At 47.6% G+C, this 17,310-nt stretch overlaps 1 pseudogene across 1 annotated transcript; it reads left to right on the top strand.

Annotated features, from left to right (window-relative positions):
• Positions 1 to 9,153: 9,153 nt before the first annotated feature.
• On the top strand, positions 9,154 to 16,894 carry LOC308557922 (E3 ubiquitin-protein ligase RNF113A pseudogene; annotated as a pseudogene). Its single transcript has 2 exons — positions 9,154 to 10,140; positions 16,748 to 16,894. The product of its transcript is annotated as an E3 ubiquitin-protein ligase RNF113A pseudogene (transcript).
• Positions 16,895 to 17,310: the final 416 nt, after the last annotated feature.

The following is a 17,310-nucleotide window of genomic DNA, read 5'->3' on the forward strand; positions in this document are numbered from 1 at the left end:
CTTAGATGTAGAGAATTCAGACCAAAGCTCCCGCAGCTACTTTCCATCCGCTGCTCCCACGCCAGTGTCACTGGCAGGTAGAAGGCATTGTGTGTGTGTGTATGTGTGTGTGTGTGTGTGTGTGTGTGTGTGTGGTTTCCATGAACTGGGTGCGTGTGTGGAATTTGTGCTTCTCAGCCAATTGCTGATTGCCTTCGGATGCTTGAGAGAGAGCTTTGCAGATGAGGCGCCAGATTCTTCCCAACTCCAGGCTTTTGGGATCATGAGGTTGGGAGCTTCTGAGAGACAGGGCCAAACCTCCTTGATTCTTGTCAGGAAACCTACCCCACCCACCTGAACATGGAACCTGATACAAAGCACAGACCTGAAGCCGGACTAGCTTGTGCTCTGGCTCCTTGTTAGAACCGCTTTATTGCTGGTGAGCTGTCTCTCCCTCCCTGGGAGGGAGCCCAGGTGTCATCTTCTTTTCTCCCCCTTCTCACTGTCATACCCTGGGCTGCACCAAGGACTGCAGTAATCTGCTGACTCTGGAGGGTGGCCTGAGGTCCTAAGTAAATCTTATAAGCAAGTCTCACAGAATATTCACAATTTTAAGATGCCCTGGTCTAAAATTCCAAACAAAAGATAAGAGTTTTTTATTTGTGATATTTCTGGTGTTGGTCACAGAAGGAAAAAATATAGAAAACTATTTTTATATATTTCTGGCCCCTGGAAACCACCAGTTTGCTTTCTGTCTCCGTGAATCTATCCTGGAAATGTCATGTCAATGGATTCATACAAAATGCGGCTTTTAGTGTCCAGCTTTTTTTCACTTAGCATCGTGTTTTCACGGTTCATCCATATTAGGAGGACATTTCCCCTCCAAATAAGCCATACTGGAGAGCTATTATGTCTCCTACTTAAAACAGAGTAGGTGCTTTAGGAACCTATGGGATGAACCTGGTGCTTGTGAGCCCCCAGAGAGACCACCACAGGCTGTGGAGGGCAGACTCTGCTCACAGAACCACCCTCAGCCCAGGTAGTAGCCATGGTATCTTTAGCAGTGACCCAGTCACCTTAAACCCAGTTAGGATTCTGACTTGGTTGTACCCTGGCTCTGGCCCTGGTGGTGTCTCTTGGGGACCTGCCATCATCTCCTGCTTGTGTCCCTTGCTGTCTTCTTTCTGGCCCTGCTTCTCACACAATGAACTAATTCCCACTGTGTGAATTCGATACCAACCCGCCTTGTCTGTGTGCCTGGGTTCCATAGATCTTGAGAGAAAACAAATCTCACAGAGACTAGAGAAAAAAGTAATGGGTTTCTAAACTTGTAGCACTTTTCATCTTTTCATCATCTGTGAGGTCTCGTGGGACAGAGGTGGGAGCAGGTAGCATCTCATACAAGAGGATGCTGAATTAAGATAGCTTTTGGGAAAGGTCATGACGAGTTTTTAATGTCTGTAGTAATTTCATTATAAGGATATAAACTTAATGACTTCCCATATTGCTTTTTCTCTTTTATGTTTTATTACTTTTGTCTTTTCATTCTTTTAAAAATCCCAGCCTGACATCATTCCTATGGCTATTACAGACTTTACCTGTTTTCATTTTTTCTCTCGTTTTTACATCCTCACTATATTTTTACAACTTTATCTGGAAGTCACAGAATCTATCTCTCTGGAATTGGAATTCATTCACTCTGGAATTGGGAACTTGCATCTATTAAACTTTTAACAATTTTTTTTTTCTTCTGAGCTGATCTTATTTAACAGAGCAGTTACTACTCAAGCAGTTCTCCTAGCCACTAGGTGGCGCTCATATGCTATTGTACATGGATTCTGATATTAAACTATTTGGAAATACAATTTGTCTTCATTTAAGGTAAATACAGGAATTGGCCCAAAAAACTGTATATGCTTTGTGGATTATAGATCCCCTCCCAACCTTTACTGCCTTTTCCACTACGTCACCGTGATTAGGTTCAGGCTAAGTCTGAATACGCCTTGTCAGCCACTCGCTGTATAACCTTGAGTGAGTCACTCAACTTCAGTATTCTCATCAACAAAATGGAGTTACAGTAACACCTACCTTACCTAGTGGTTGTGAGAATTAAAAAGTTAATATATGTCAAAGCACATAGTAGTATTTGTTTGCTTTTTAAAAAAATCACCCCCCTGACTTTATGAGATATTGCTGACATATAACATCGTGTGATTTTAAGGTGTAAATGTGATGCTTTTACCACATCTATAGTGTGAAATGATTACACAATAGGGCTAGTTATGTGTTTGCATCTGTTATCAACATTTTAAAAAAAATATATCTTTATTGATTTCAGACAGAGGGAAGGAGAGGGAGAGAGAGAGAGAAACATCAATGCCTCCTGCATGCCCCCAACTGGGGTCGAGCCTGCAACCGGGCATGTGCCCTGACCAGGAATTGAACCCCGATTGCCTGGATCCTAGGTTGACGCTCAACCGCTGAGCCATGCCCGACCGGGCTGTTATCAACATTTTTGTTTTCACAGTGGCATTGCTGTTCACTTAGAGCAGCAATTTTCAACCTTTCTCATCTCATGGCACATATACTAAAATTCTGGGGCACACCAAAAAATATATTTTTTGCCTATCTGACCAAGAGTATAATTTCGATTCCTTCACATCGGACAGCTATTGTTGTGTTGACTGTTGTCATTTTTTTAATGACAGTCTAAGGGGAAAGAGGTCAGTGCCCCTGACTAAATATTCAGGTATTGCCTGTTACAAAACTTCTTGCAGCACACCGGTTGAAAATTGCTGTTTTAGACAAACACTCTCCAAATACCATTTCAATGATCAGCAATATCAGAATCACTTAAGGGTCTTACTTGAAATAAAGATTTATGAGCTCCATATCTGGAGTGTCTAGTTAAGTAATATTGAGGTAGAGTTTAGGGATCCATATCCTTTAAAAGCTTTTAGTCCTTAAATCCTGCTGATCATCAGCAGGATTTGGGAACCTGTGACATAGACTGTGCAGGGATATTACTCTCCACCCAAGTCCCCTCATGGGGTGAGAAGTGAATGCTACCCACACACTGGCAATTTCTGATTTCCCTTCAGCACCGTGTGTGAACCCAAAGCTCTGCCCATTGAGATGGTCCCCTCACCACTGTCTCTCAGGACCCACCCCCCACGAGGCTGAACTGCAGCCACTGGCTGTTTCTGGCTTGTGCCCTCAGTCAGCTGATCCATGGGTGAACCAAGCTTGGGTTTTTCCCTCCGTCATCAGCTAGTCCTAACAGACCTAAGGAGGGGCACCGGTGCCCCAGTCATGAGTGACATGGAGGCCTGGGCTGCCTGCTTGTGTAGCTTGCTTGGGCCCTTGGTCTGGATGTAACACTCTTATCTTACAATGACTGGGCCTGCCCAGCTATGTGGCGCGGTGGGTGTGATGGAGCCCAGCTTGTCTTGGCTGATTGGTTACTCGGCATCCCATTGCTGGTAACTTCATCTCTTCCAGGGTCTAGGAACATGCCAAGAGCATTTTTCCTGAAGCTATTTGCTGTAGGTGACAAGGCCCTGCTCCAGAACATTAGGCATCTGAGTTGTGATTTTCTACATGTGGATCGTAGAACCTCACACAGTGTTTCTTCCATCACCAGTACTTCTAATACCACAGGGGCTGCTGGGCCATAGGCTTAAGCTGTAGGCCACTTGCCCTGCAGCTGGAACCTTGGCAGAGCCCTTTCCTGTCTTGGCTCCCATTCAGAACCTGTGTCCCTCGTTACATGGTATGAACAGTACCCCCAGCTGTGGGATTACTGTCTCCAGAGCCCAGGGAAGCCCACGGGGTATTGTTCTGCCTCCTTTTAGGAGGGTGAGAGGCCGGCCGTCATTTGTCCTTCACCATGACTGAGATGCTGCAGCACGTCCCGGACCCTGGACCTTGTGCAGGTGTGCTGATGTGGCCGGCCTTGGAGTCCTCACAGGGTCATTTCCTGTTGTCTTTATTGTGCGAGTCTGACTCCCAAGGCCCCAAGTGTATGTGCACCTTGTGTTCATCAAGTCTGATTTACATGGTGTCATCAGCAGGGTGATGTTCCGCAGACGTCCAGCTGGTCCAGGTCTCCTGGACTGGATTATGACAGACAGGAGGAGGGTTAACGACCATGGGGCGGCACTGCAGTGAGCACTGCTGTTTGAGTGGAGGGGAGCTGCTTCAGGTCCTCCTTTTGGATGGGGATAGAAAGGACATAGTCCCCAGGTCAGAGGCTACACCCTGGGCACCTGAGCTGTGCTTGAGTAAAGGTACACCGTCTGGCAGGGAGGCTCTGGTGCCAGCATGGGCTGCTCCTGTCTGAGTCTGAGGGAGCCTGTCATCTTCCGGGACCCATCTGGCTTCTGCAGGGACCAGACTGATTAATTAAATGGTGATAGGATGGGAGCCACAACCTGCATCCTATAGGTTTTAGGGGTAGTTTTAAACCTGAAGGCTTTGAAATCCAAACTCAGGATGTGGTGATGTTTTTGATGTATTCCTTGGCTGGGGTAGGGGACAATTTTAGAACCTCCCCTCACTTCCCTGCTCTGATAGCTCTTATCTGTGTGGGCGTTTGCGACTGTCAAGTGTGTCTGTCCCTGTTACCCATTTGGAAGTAGGGCAGCGGCTCTGGGATGGGTTTACTCACCCAGCTTCCTGATCATCCAGTGTTGATTCTTCTGAGGAGAGTTCAGGGGTTCTAGGGATTTAAGATCAGAGGGCATCACCCCAAAGGGCCCCACCCTCTATCTCAGGTATTACTCTTTCCCAGCAGGAGCTCTGTTTGCTGGAGCAGAGCTCCCTGGTTGGGGCTTAAAGTCCTGCGGAGCTCTGCGGTCTTCCTCACCAAGTCCTGGGCCTCATCCTTTGCTTTCTCTGTGGTTTGAATCCGAGTGGCAGAGCCCTTTCACGAGCTGGCACCGAAGCCTCTGGCTTTCACGCCTGGAGTTTAATTGATGGCTAATGTCCTCCAGCTTTCATTGTTGCTCTCCCAAACATCCATTGCTCTCAGCAGCAGCCATCTGATCTCACCTCTTTATACTCTTTCCCGTGTATATTTCTCAAATGGCTGATTCTTAGCCCTGGCTGTACACTTCCTGCCAGATACATGACCCCAGTTCTCTCTGCTGAAGGATTTAGCCATTACATTGCTACTTTGAGCCAGGAGCTAGGTGAGGGGGGTCTTCATTCTGGCTGGGTAGGGGGTGATCGAGCTCCAGAAATCCTACCGATGAGCCTTCACTTTCTTGAATCTCTGCTGGTGTCAAGAGTGGGTTCCTGGGACAGACTCTGGGACATTGGGGTGCTGGAAGTTTGTTGGGGGCACTCCCGCGATCCAGGAAGGAACGAACAGGAGTGGGCCGAGGAGAGGTGGGACAATGTTGTGGTCATCCTGTGGAGGCTGGTGTGGCCTTCAGAGTCCTGCTGAGCTGGGGCAGGAGGGCCAGGCTGCCATGCTCCTCACCCGTCCATCAGTCATTGGATGCCAGCTATTGCAAGAAAGGATCTTGTTCAGGTGACTCCTTTCAGCCAAGGGCAGCACCTGCAGAGGATAGACAGCTCTCCCTGTCCTGGGGAAATGCACCCTTCAGTCCTAACGTGGGGTCTGGAAAATGCATAGACAATCTGTAACAATAACCCCAAAGTATTCATTTTATTGGGGCCACTTTGCGCTTACATGGGACAAGGTTTAGTGCTGATTCCTCCTTTTGGTGGATGGAGCCAAATGCTGAAACTGTGCCACAGGCTGGAGGCAGCACCTGCACCAGACGTCCTCTGACACAAGATTTTATTTTTGTTGTCCTCTGGATGTAAGTCTTCTGCACGAAGGCACGCTATCCTCGGAGTCTCAGGCCATGTTCAGCCATCTCTGCCTCTCCGACAGCAAATCTGGGGTATGAATCTGAGCCTCCACCTGCCGCTGAGCTGTTGTGAAGCCAGAAGTGCCACTGAGCCACTCTAGCTGTCATTGGCATGCTGGGAGCTGGTGAAGGTGAATCGAGGGGCCTGCAGACATAGACACAACGGGCCACACAGCTTTTGATCTGTGCATCCCGAAGCCGACCACAACAAAAGCTCCGAAGAGGAAAGGTCAGACCCATGAAGTGCTATTTGTTTTCACTGAAACTTCATCCCACCCACTTAACACCCGTCTAACCAGCAACGGAATCAATTACCACGTGTCAGCCCGAAATCTGACACAAGAAATCAAAGAAGGACACAACCTCCCCTGGGGGGCTGGCAGGCGGGCAGAGAGGGTGGGGGAGATGGAGAACTTGGGGAGGGAGGCAATGAATGAGCAGCTCTCTCCTGTAATTAAGGGTTAAAGGTAGCCCGAGACCTTGTTTCCTTCCCCACCTCCTCCAGCCTCAGATTAGTGTTACCCGGTGTACCATGGGGCATTTCTTATCGCGAAGGGTGGTCAGTAAGCCCATGAGGTTATTTGACTTATGTTACATAAGTTGCTCCATTTAATAATTGAAGACCAAAAAGTTCTAGCCGTTTATTATAGAACTCCAGGAGGGAGCATTCCTGGCAGATCATGTTCGCCCCCATGCCTATCTGAGCTGATTGAGTTGCTGGTTTCTCAGGCTTCTGTTAAATGTGGTGTCAGCTCGTCCAGAGCACCCATTTCAGATGATGTCATTTACTTGCTACATTTATGGACGTTGTGAAGAGAGAGCTCTGTGGGCTGCTTGGGCAGAACCCATAAAGTTCAGTGGAGAACCTGTTCTATTAAATAGATGCTTTTAGTTTCCCAAAGGTAAGGTTTGTGTTAATAAATGACACCTGAAGTCTTACATGTTTATTAATAGGCTCCCAACATGCAGAGCCCTCTCACCTTCAGTTGGTAATCTGCTCTGTGAATGACATTGTCCCTCCATGGCTTCACCTGTAGGAATGTTCCAGGTATGAATCATTGGTCACCTGGAATTTGGGTGCAGAAAGTAGGAGAATTGCTGCAGACATGCTGGTGGTTATGAAAAGACATGTCCTCTCATTGGCATGAATTAAAGAAAGGCCAAATTTTTGCTCAAGTGATTGGAATTGTAGGTGGAGTTGTCAGTGGCATGCTAGTGAATGACTCCTTTAGTTGTTAGAGCCGTTCTGTATGTCTGTATTGCTGATGCCTCTTTATGACACTGCTCTCAGACAACTTCTGATCTAAATGGTGCTCAGTCTTCAGTCCTTTGGTCTGCAGAGAGATACATGTGCTCCTTCTCTTAGCCTCTCAAAGCGATGCCACCTACATGTGTGGTTTATTTTCTGCCTACACAATGACACCGCTCACGTCTCCATCAGTATGCCAGCTCTTCAATTCCCCAGGCTCAGCTCTGCACCTCTGTTTCTAGTTGGAAAGGGTCCCGCTGTTTCCCAGACACCAAAACTCAGCGTGGCATCTGTCATCTTTCCCTGATTTGTTTTCCCCTCTACATCTTTTCTCCCTGTCAGATGTGGGAACAAAATCCCAGGGGTTACTTAAGCTTGAAAGCCGAGATACTTTCCTAAACCCGTCTCCCTTATCCTGACGTCATCAGATGTTACTGGTTTTACCTAAGTACTCCCCACATTCTCCCCATGTCACCGTTCCTGTTCCTGTGGCCCATATTTATGCCTCCAGCCTTTTTTCCCACCTGTGTTGACAGCCTCAGGGTGCTCACCTCTGTGGCGTTCGTTGCTCATGTTGTCTCCTCTTGCTAGACCCTGTCCCCTCTTTTCTTTTTCCAGCTAGTGAACCTTAAAGCTTTCAAGGCTCAAATCAGGCACCCCCCCACCCTTTTTAAAAGAAAACATCAATTACTTGTTTTCAGCACCTGCATTTTCCCCTTGTGCTCTCTGTCTTCCTGAACTCCACCCGGGTTTCTCCACCTCTCTAGGTAGAAGGTTTTGAATCATCTTTGCACCGAGTTGATACCAGTTACTAGGTGTTGACTGACTGCTGGGTTTTACCTGTTCTCCTTCCTGTCTCCACCACTGCATTTCAGGTTGCAGCCACCTGACTTGCGGAAGCCAGCCCACTGCTCTCCTGAGAGACCTTCCTCCTTGCTCTTCCAGCTGACGCTGTCCTCTGGCGTCCTTACATTAATGTTTCCAGAGTACTTCTTTGTTCAAACCTTCCCCATACTCATTTTCTGCAGAGAGATGTTCTAATTCCCTAGCACTGCATTGGAGCCCTTTACAACCTGACTGTAATTTACTATTTTTGTGGCAGGTGCTGTCACGCCCCCCACCCCAACTTCCAGTGTCTCCCAGGTTACCAGCTGCCCCAGAGTCCTGCTCATGCTTTTGGCCTGTGGCCAGGCTGTTCTTGACCTGGGACTTCCTCTCTGGGTGTTGAAATCCTACCTACCTTTTAAGACCTAATTTAAATGGAACTACTGCCTGATGTCTCCTGATTACACCCCTGAGAACAGGCCCCCTTTCCTGCCAGGCTCCATGCCACAGGTACCCTGGTTCTCAGCCCAGCCTTCGGGGCACTTAGATGGCTGTTTTCTGCTCTTGGACTCCTCGAGTGTTTCCTTGCCATTCCTGCGCCTCAGTTCTTCCATGTAGCAGCCCCTCATTAAATTCATTGCAAGAAACGAAGACCATGTGCTTTAAATGTGTATTTCAGAAGGAGAGCTCCTTATTTTCGATGTGTTCAGCTTTTAATCTTCGCCATCACTATTTCCCAAATCATTATGAACACTGTCTTGCCCTTTTGAACATTTAATCCAGTCAGACTTAGTTACTTTGAATACATAAGGTCAGATTCATGTAAGTACGACAGAGACGTTTCAGAAGCGTTGGTTCAGAAACTCTCACTGGACATCCCTCGGGGCGGTGTCGGCGTTGCAGCTGCTTGGGTGGGGAGACGAGCCTTTCATGCGCCGTTCTCGGGGAGTCTGCAGATAACCACGCTCTGAAAGCGAGAAGCGGGCCGGAGACTGCTCCGCAGGGCGCAGTCTAACGTGTCGTGGAAGACACGCGCAACTTGAAAATAAAGACGGCCCCTGAGAGCGCGGCCGCGTCCTCCGCGCAGCCGCCTGGGCTGCTCCCACGCTCGGCTTAGCGCCCCGCGTGACCCGCCCCGCGTGACCCGCCCCGCGTGACCCGCCCCGCGTGACCCAGCGCACCCACGCGGCAGACGTTGGAGCTCGGTCCGGCTGGGAAATGGCCGAGCCGCTCTCCCCCGGGAAGGCCAAGGGCCAGGGGTGCCCCTTCCTGTTCAGAAGGCCAGGGTGGAAAGGGGCTGCGGGCCGCAGGAAGCGCCCAGTGGGCGACCCCGAGCCTGGAGACGGCAGCGACGAAGGCAGCTCCGTGGTTCGCCGGGAAGGGAGGCGGACCGCCGACGGCCCCATGATCCAGAGGACCCGTGGCGGGGGCCCCCAGAAGGTGGCTTCTTGCGAGGGGGAGGAGGACGGGCCTGAGGCTCCCCGTGTGCTCTACAAGTCCACCCGCTCGGCGAAGCCCGTGGGGCCCGAGGACATGGGGGCGACTGCTGTCTGCGCCCTAGGCCCGGAGGAGGAGCGGGACGCACAGGCCACCTCTGAGCGCAGCCAGCGGACCCAGGAGGAGCGGAGGGGCCGGGAAGACGACAAGATCTATCGGGGCATCAGGAACTATCAGAGATACCCGAGGCCCAAGGAAGCCCGCATGGGCACCGCGTCCCCGGGGATGGCGCGTAAGGGCCCCATCCGCGCGCCCGCGCACCTGCGTGCCACCGTGCGCTGGGATTACCAGCCTGACATTTGTAAGGACTACAAGGAGACTGGCTTCTGTGGCTTCGGAGACAGCTGCAAATTCCTCCACGACCGCTCGGATTACAAGCACGGGTGGCAGATCGAACGGGAGCTTGAGGAAGGTCGCTACGGAGTCTCGGAGGATGAGAACTATGAAGTGGGCAGCGGTGGTCAGCAAGTTCCGTTCACCTGTCTCATCTGTCGCCAGGCCTTCCAAAACCCAGTTGTCACCAAGTGCAGGCATTATTTCTGCGAGCGCTGCGCGCTGCAGCATTTCCGCACCACCCCGCGCTGCTATGTCTGTGACCAGCAGACCAATGGTGTCTTCAACCCAGCGAAAGAACTGATTGCTAAGCTGCAGAAGCATCGAGCTGCGGGAGAGGATGGGAAAGTGACAGAGGAACAGGCAGGTGGTCAGGTAGGTCCTGGGTAGATGGCTCCTGAAAGCATCAAGGTGTCTTGCAGAAATCTTTAAGTAGAAAACACCACCTGGCCACAAGGAAGACCCTGGGCAGGATGCCCCCAAGATGAACTAAATGAGATTAAAAAATGCTGAAGCTTGCACAAGAACTGACCACGACCTCAAACCCCATCCTCATGGTAACTCATGATTTTTTTGTCTTTAAAACCCCCCAAATGTAAGCCATTGGTACCAGATTTTTAAGTGACAGCTTCCAGCTCTCCTCACATGGTGCCCTGCAATAAAGGGACCCCAGTTCCTCCACTGCAAACAACAAAGCAACATAAAAAAAACAAAATCATTTGATGGGTTTCAACTTTATGTCTCAAACTGGAGCCTATATATACACACAGAGCTTGAATCAGGGCCATGAGCCAGTTTTCTGGTTTTGGTCAGGCTCTGGCCCTAAGGAATTCACTTTATTTTTCTTTTACAGTCCAGGGAATGGATCAGTAGAAATGAACAGCCTAAACTGTATCTTGCTACATAATAAATGGATTTTGGATGAAATGCAATATACGATGTGAACATGTGGACAACAGATGATTTTTAGATGTGACTAACATACTCATTAGGCATTTTTAGCAAAATTCTCCACTAGGCTCATTGTCCTGAAGTTGAAATACAAGAAGTTGACCGTCTAGTATGTCTTCCGAAACCCAAAGTTTAACTTAAATCCCTTTGAAGTCTTTTATTATGATTAATGAATCATTTCAACATTTTGCTACATTCAAAGGCCTGCAATAAAAGATAAAATCGAGTTCCTTACTAATCAAGGATACCACAAAAAAATTGGAAATCAGGCGAAAATGTGACATGAGCAGTAATACTAAACTTAAAAACCTGTATCAATCACTACAAATTTCAAGAGTTTGGAAACATTTAAGACTTTTCAAAAGTGCACAAGACTGATTTCAGGAACTACTTGGGAAATAGTTGGGTGCTATTTGTAATGGAAGTAAACCCACTTTGATACTTTTCTCAAGTGAATGTTTATAATGAGAGTTTGGTATCACAAAGTCAGGATGGAGAAAGGCCTTCTGTACCTGCTTGTTTGTGAGCTGAGATTCCCAGGATAGGGCTGGGTTTTGTCCTCAAGTCTTTGTCAGCCACTGATGGGATAAAACTCACTTTTTTTTTAGGGAAGCCAGTCAAACTTCAAACTTTGGGGTTCTTGGCAAGGACTGCTGAGGACCCAGCTAAATCTACATTTAACTCTCAACCCCTGAGATAATCTCCAGGAGATGAGGCACTGCAGAGAGCTCAAGACTCTAATGCTAACACCCCTGGGAGAGGCTTAGAATAAGTTCATGTGGGAGCCTCCAGCAGAAGAGCTGCCCAGTCTGGGGGCTCAGTGAGGGAGCAGTGATTGCTAACCAGGCCAGCGAACAGCAGACTCACTACCAAGACTGTCAAGGGAAGAATCCAGACCATACCCTGAAAACAACAAACCCAAAAGTGGTTTTGAAAGTGAAGATAAGGAACTTCTGGATGTCTTGCCATCTAATTTTCCTCCCATCTTTTACAACTGGGAATTTTAGCCCCACACAAGTGTATCAGATAGGACAGCTGGTTGTCCAGTCCAATCCTGCTGTTGTCTTAGACACTTGTCTCATTGTGTTACTCCCTGGATCAGAAATCCTCACTGATCCTCCCTTTGCTTTAAGGGGCAATCCACAGTCTTTAGCTGTATGGAAAGCCATCTATCTAAAAATGGGCCCAAAGTTACTCTTGCAGGTGTATGTCCCCTGCTCCCCAACATTAATTCTTTACCAGAGTAAAGTTATCCCAAGTGCACCTTCAGTCTGCCTGTCTCAGTACCTTTGCAGATGCCATCGACCAACACCCAGAATGATTCCCCTTATTTGCTCTTGTTCAGTGGAAACTTTGCCTAGACTCAAAGACCACTTTCATTTCACCACCTCCAGGAAAGCATCGCCCAAGTTAGATGCCACGGTTTCCTCTTTTATACCTTTAAAATGTCCATGCTGTCTAATGCTGTCAACCTGGGCTGCTGTAATCTCATAGACAATAATGGACACTTTGTTTTTCCTTTTCTACTCATCAGCACATAATGCCTACATGTGTAGCAGCTCTTCAGTACATAGTGTTGAGCTAACTGGGTGATTCAGGCTTCTGTGTAACTCTTGGTACCTAAAGGAGTGTCCATATAAACCCATCCATTTATCCATTCTCTCTCTGTTGACTACCTCCTCTGTCCAGCTCTGTGCTTGTTCCTGGAAATACAGCAATGAGCAATAAAGTCACAGTACCTGTCTTTGCAGAGTTTATAACCTTGTAGGAAAAGAGTCACACAACTCACAAGTGCTTGCTGTGGCCTACAGTTACTGGAGGCTTACTCTGCCGGTCATTCTGCTAGTACTTCTTCACGTTATCTTGTTGAACACCCATTACCACCCTTGGAGATAAGCATTATCATCTCCTTCTTACAGATCTGGGGACCGAAGCTTAGCATGTCTTTTAGGTTAACTTGTCCAAAGCCACATGGTTAGTGAGTGGGAGAGTGGAGCTTGTGTTTTTTAACCACCACATGAGATAATTACTAATATTAGAGGGATGACAAATACCAAAAATGTTATGTATGTTAGTGTCCTGTGGTGCTATAACAAATTAGCACAAACTCTGGTTTTAGAACAACACAAATTATCTTTAAGATCTGTAGGTCAGAAATTCAACATGGGTCTCACCAGGCTAAGACCAAGTTGTGGGCATGACCTCATTCCTTCTGGAGGCTCTAGGGCAGTGATTTTCATCCTTTCTCATCTCATGGCACATAAACTAATGACTAAAATTCTGTGGCACACCAAAGGTATCTTTTGTCAACCTGACAAAACAAGTATATGTATATATAGATAAATCTTTATTGATTTCAGAGAGACGAAGGGGGGGGGAGAGAAACATTCAGTGATGAGTTGTCATTGATCAGCTGCCTCCTGCACACCTCCTACTGGGGATCGAGCCTGCAACCCAGGCATGTGCCCTGACTGGGAATCGAACCTCGATCTCCTGGATCCTAGATCAATGCTTAACTGCCGAGTCATGCCTGGCCGGGAAAAACAAATATAATTTTGATTCACACTGGACAGCTATTGTGTTGGCGGTTGTCTTTTTTTTTTTTTTTTTTTTTTTACAATCTAAGGGAAAAGAGGTCAGTACCCTTGACTAAATAGTCAGGTATTGCATGTTTTAAAAATTCAACTGTGGCACACTGGTTGAAAATCACTGCTCTGTGGGAATTCCACATCCTTGCCTTCTGGAGGCTACCATCATTCCTTGACTCATCTCCTTTCCTCCAGCTTCAAAGCCAGCAAGCTTCTCTCTAATCAGTCCCCTGTCCTCATGTGTCTGTGACCACAGGTGAGAAACCTCTCCTATGTTTAAGGACTCGTGGTTACATCAGGCCCATATGGACCATCCAGGGCAGTTTCCCCATCTTAGGATTCTTAATCATATCTGCATAGTCCTTCTTGCCATGGGAGGTTCCAAAGATTAGGGTGTGGATATCTTTGGAGGGCATTATTCTACTGACCACACTATAGGGGGTGTAACAAGGGGAGCAGTCTGGAGGTGGAGTGATTGCTCAGACTTCCTGGGAGGGTCACACACCCCAAACTGAGGACTGAGGAGGTTGGAAGCCCCTGTGGAGCCACAGAGCTGGAACTTTGCAGGTCCAAGGGAGAGGCTTGCTGATGTGAGTGGGGGAAATGGCCCTTTCTGAGGCTGGAGAGGTGGCGGGGGCCAGATCTTGAGGAACATGCCTGGCAGGCAGGGGATGGATTTCGTCATGATTGTGGGAGAAAGGGGCAAGTAGCAGACATGATTGATTCGCTATTTCAGATCCTTCTGCCATTGGGTAGAGAATGGGTCTGTAAGGAGCAAGAGTGGTCGCAATTAGGAGGGTATTCTGATAGCTTGAGTAGGGGATGTTGACAGTCTAGATCAGGAAGGGGGCACTGCAGGCTGAGAGAGTCCATTTTGGGTACTGGCGTGGAAGTGGAGGTAGGGACAGACTCCCAGGCTTCTAAGTAGGACAACTGGAGTAGGCGGAGCCTTTATGATGACACAGCGGCAGCGGCAGGAAGACCAGGCTTGGCTAAGTGCAGTGGTCAGAGCCGAGCGGTTGCAGAAGGAGCAAAGGCCATTAATACTAGAAAACGTTCCTCTTGAGGATAGGAGGCTAGAGCCAAGTGGGCAGAACCAGGGCAACATTTGACAGAATCTCTCATTTTGGTTCTTATGATTGAATATTTATAAAACCCATATTGTTTAAAGAGACCCAAATGCATGATGTTGAAATGCCTTCTGGAAAATTATGCAGACCGAGTATCCTGATTGTTGGTTTGGTTTGATTAAAGATGATAGATCTATTATATTTCAGCCTGCCCATCTTGATAACCAGACATTCTTTTCCCCTCTGTACCTGGTGCCTTTATGTGCCCTTTATTTATCAGCTTGGTGTCAGCCTAATTCTCTGGGCACAATGTACAATCCTTGCTCTTTAATAAGATGCATTTTGTTTTTCAGAAAGTACATACAGAATTGTACATTTCAACAAAATTAACATTGTGCAAACAAGATTTAGGGAAATAGGTTTTGGCATGAGAGAATTGTGGGACTAAACAAGACAAGACAACCCACGGTGCAACACTGAATTTGCAGAACTGTGGGCAGGCATGATTATCTTCTTCAGATCTCACAGCTTGACCAAACCTACTAATAGGTTAGGTTTAGAAGCTCCACATGAGAAAAGAAAGACTGGAGTAACTTCTCCTGGCAAGCAAAAATACTTCTGAATTCCCCACTGGTCCCCCATTCATCCCTGGGGATGCTGTTGGCTGACCCATGGGATGGTCTGGATGCCCAGATTTCTGTGGAGGGACTTCCCTTTTGTTCTTTAGTCTGTTTCGGTGGTTCTCAAACTTCAGCAAGCACAAGAATTACTACACAGGACATACAGACGAAGCCAGGGGTTTCATGCTTGATTCTCAATTTAACACAATTTAAAGGGTACTTTAATTTTTGCCTTTGGTGCTGATTTTAGAATGGAAACTCCATGCAGGTTGTCAGGATGTAGCACAGTCTGGGGTTGTGATTCCAGGTCTGCTGCTGGGAGGTGTTTTAGTCCCTTCCCCTGAGAAGGTGAAGGGCTGAGGTTGGAGCCAGCAGGGACTGCTCCCTGGTGAAATTGATTAAATTATTAGAAGATGGTAAGCACTCTATGGTCATGTTTGTGGTAAACAGATCCTGGAATAGCAAACATCAGGGTCTTTAATGTTAACTATCACCCATCAGTGCAAAAGCAGAGGTGGATGGAGGATGCACCCGAGTTCCTCTCCACATGAGGGACCGTGAATGTCACCCAGCGCTATACAGCAAAGCCGTATGCAATTGGTAGAGGCAAGTGTTGGGATAACCGTAGAGCTCATGGCTCACGTAGTAATACCACAGGCCAGACAATGCCACAGCTTCCTCAGCATCACTCTCAATCACATTATCACCTGTCAGGTTCAGATGAATTCATTAATTTGAAATGTGGCTTTTTATCATTTTGGTTATATTTATTTTAAATGCTATATTAATTTATAGTTACAGAAGTACTCTAAGCAGAGGGAGTCTATTCCTAGCTTTTGGTGGGCTTATACTTAAGAAACATTATAATGTAAAGGGTTTATACTTAAAAAACATTATAATGTAAACACCTCGGGATCTAATGTATTTGATACTGAGTAGGAATCACCCCAGGAGCTCATGTTCCAGTTCATCCTCAGACACTTACTGTGCACAGTGGGGTGGAAAGATAACTAGATGATCAGTGTGGGAACTTTTTCCATAAAAGGGTCTATATCTGACTCACCTGGATGGGATGTTGCCCCCATACCATTTCTAAGAACAGTGAGGAAGCGTGGAGCATGCCAGCTGCATGGAAATGGCACCGAGTGCTAAGGAGAAAAAAGTCGTTATTAATTCCATAGTCTCCAAAGTGCTAACTTATAAACAATATCAGATCCCGAAACCTCTGTATGTCTTTAACACAATTTGTATTAAATACATAACAAAATCCATTGAGTAAAAAAACTACATGTAAAGTGAATTTAGCAGAAATGCATCTTAAAAATAGCCACGAAGATAAGACCTGGTGAAAAACAAATGAGTACAATCTTAGAAGGCCTTTGTCACTGTAAACTTTGACTCTCAAGCTGGGATTCCTTTGTTAAGTATAAAGAAGGTGTAACGGTCAAGGCCTTAAACTTTCTGTGGTCCCTTAGCAGGCTGTGGGGATTGACCATCTGCTCACCTTCAGACTCCAGCATCTCGAAGGTGCTCAGTAAGTGCCCGAGGATGGCAGGGAGGATGTGCTGCTGGGTGATTTCTAGTGGATGGCAGATGCATCATTTAATGGGTGACTCAGCTCATTGGCAGCTCTGGTAATTAATGTGCTGCTCCAGGTGCCTTGGCTGCAGAGCCTCGTCATTGATTATGAACTGGACCACACATGTGCATGTTGCTTTCCTGGGCTGCTGCCCACTTTCTTCTGTGTTTCTAGCTCATCATGATCGTGTCCGTCTCAGCAGGCCCAGCTGTGTTTGCAGAAGCCCATCTTCGTGCAGATTTGCCCTTGGTCCTCGAGCCTGCTGTAAGCAGTGTTTTCAACAGCCAGTGTACCTCCACTGGTGACTGGGGTCTGGAATGACTTCCATTTCCTTCCGCTCTGAGTCTGGTGAGCCCCTGACCTTCTGCCTTCCCCGTGTGCCTACTGCAGCCTTATTTTACCCTTCCCTCCCTCCTGAACGCTTGGGTGAGCGGTGCATTGATGACGTTTCTTCCGCAGCTCCTGGTCTGCACACTCATTTCCCACTGGGGTTAGAGCTGTGCCCTGCCCCGCCTTGGGAGGATTTTGTCCCTCTGAGTCTCGCATTCTTCTCTCTGCACCAGCTCTTGGGCCCCTGGCACTGGAACAGGCTGGATTCCTGGAGGGGTGTGGAGTCCAAGCCTGGCCTCTCCTTCCATCTAAGTCTTGGTCTAGACTTGTGTCTCAGTTCAGAACTTGGCAGAGTTCTTTCCCCTTTGCATAGTGAGTTGACTTTTTAGTTTTCTGGGTTTTGCTCA

This window comes from Miniopterus schreibersii (assembly GCF_964146895.1).
Source record: "Miniopterus schreibersii genome assembly, chromosome: 5".
NCBI classification, from domain to species: domain Eukaryota; kingdom Metazoa; phylum Chordata; class Mammalia; order Chiroptera; family Miniopteridae; genus Miniopterus; species Miniopterus schreibersii.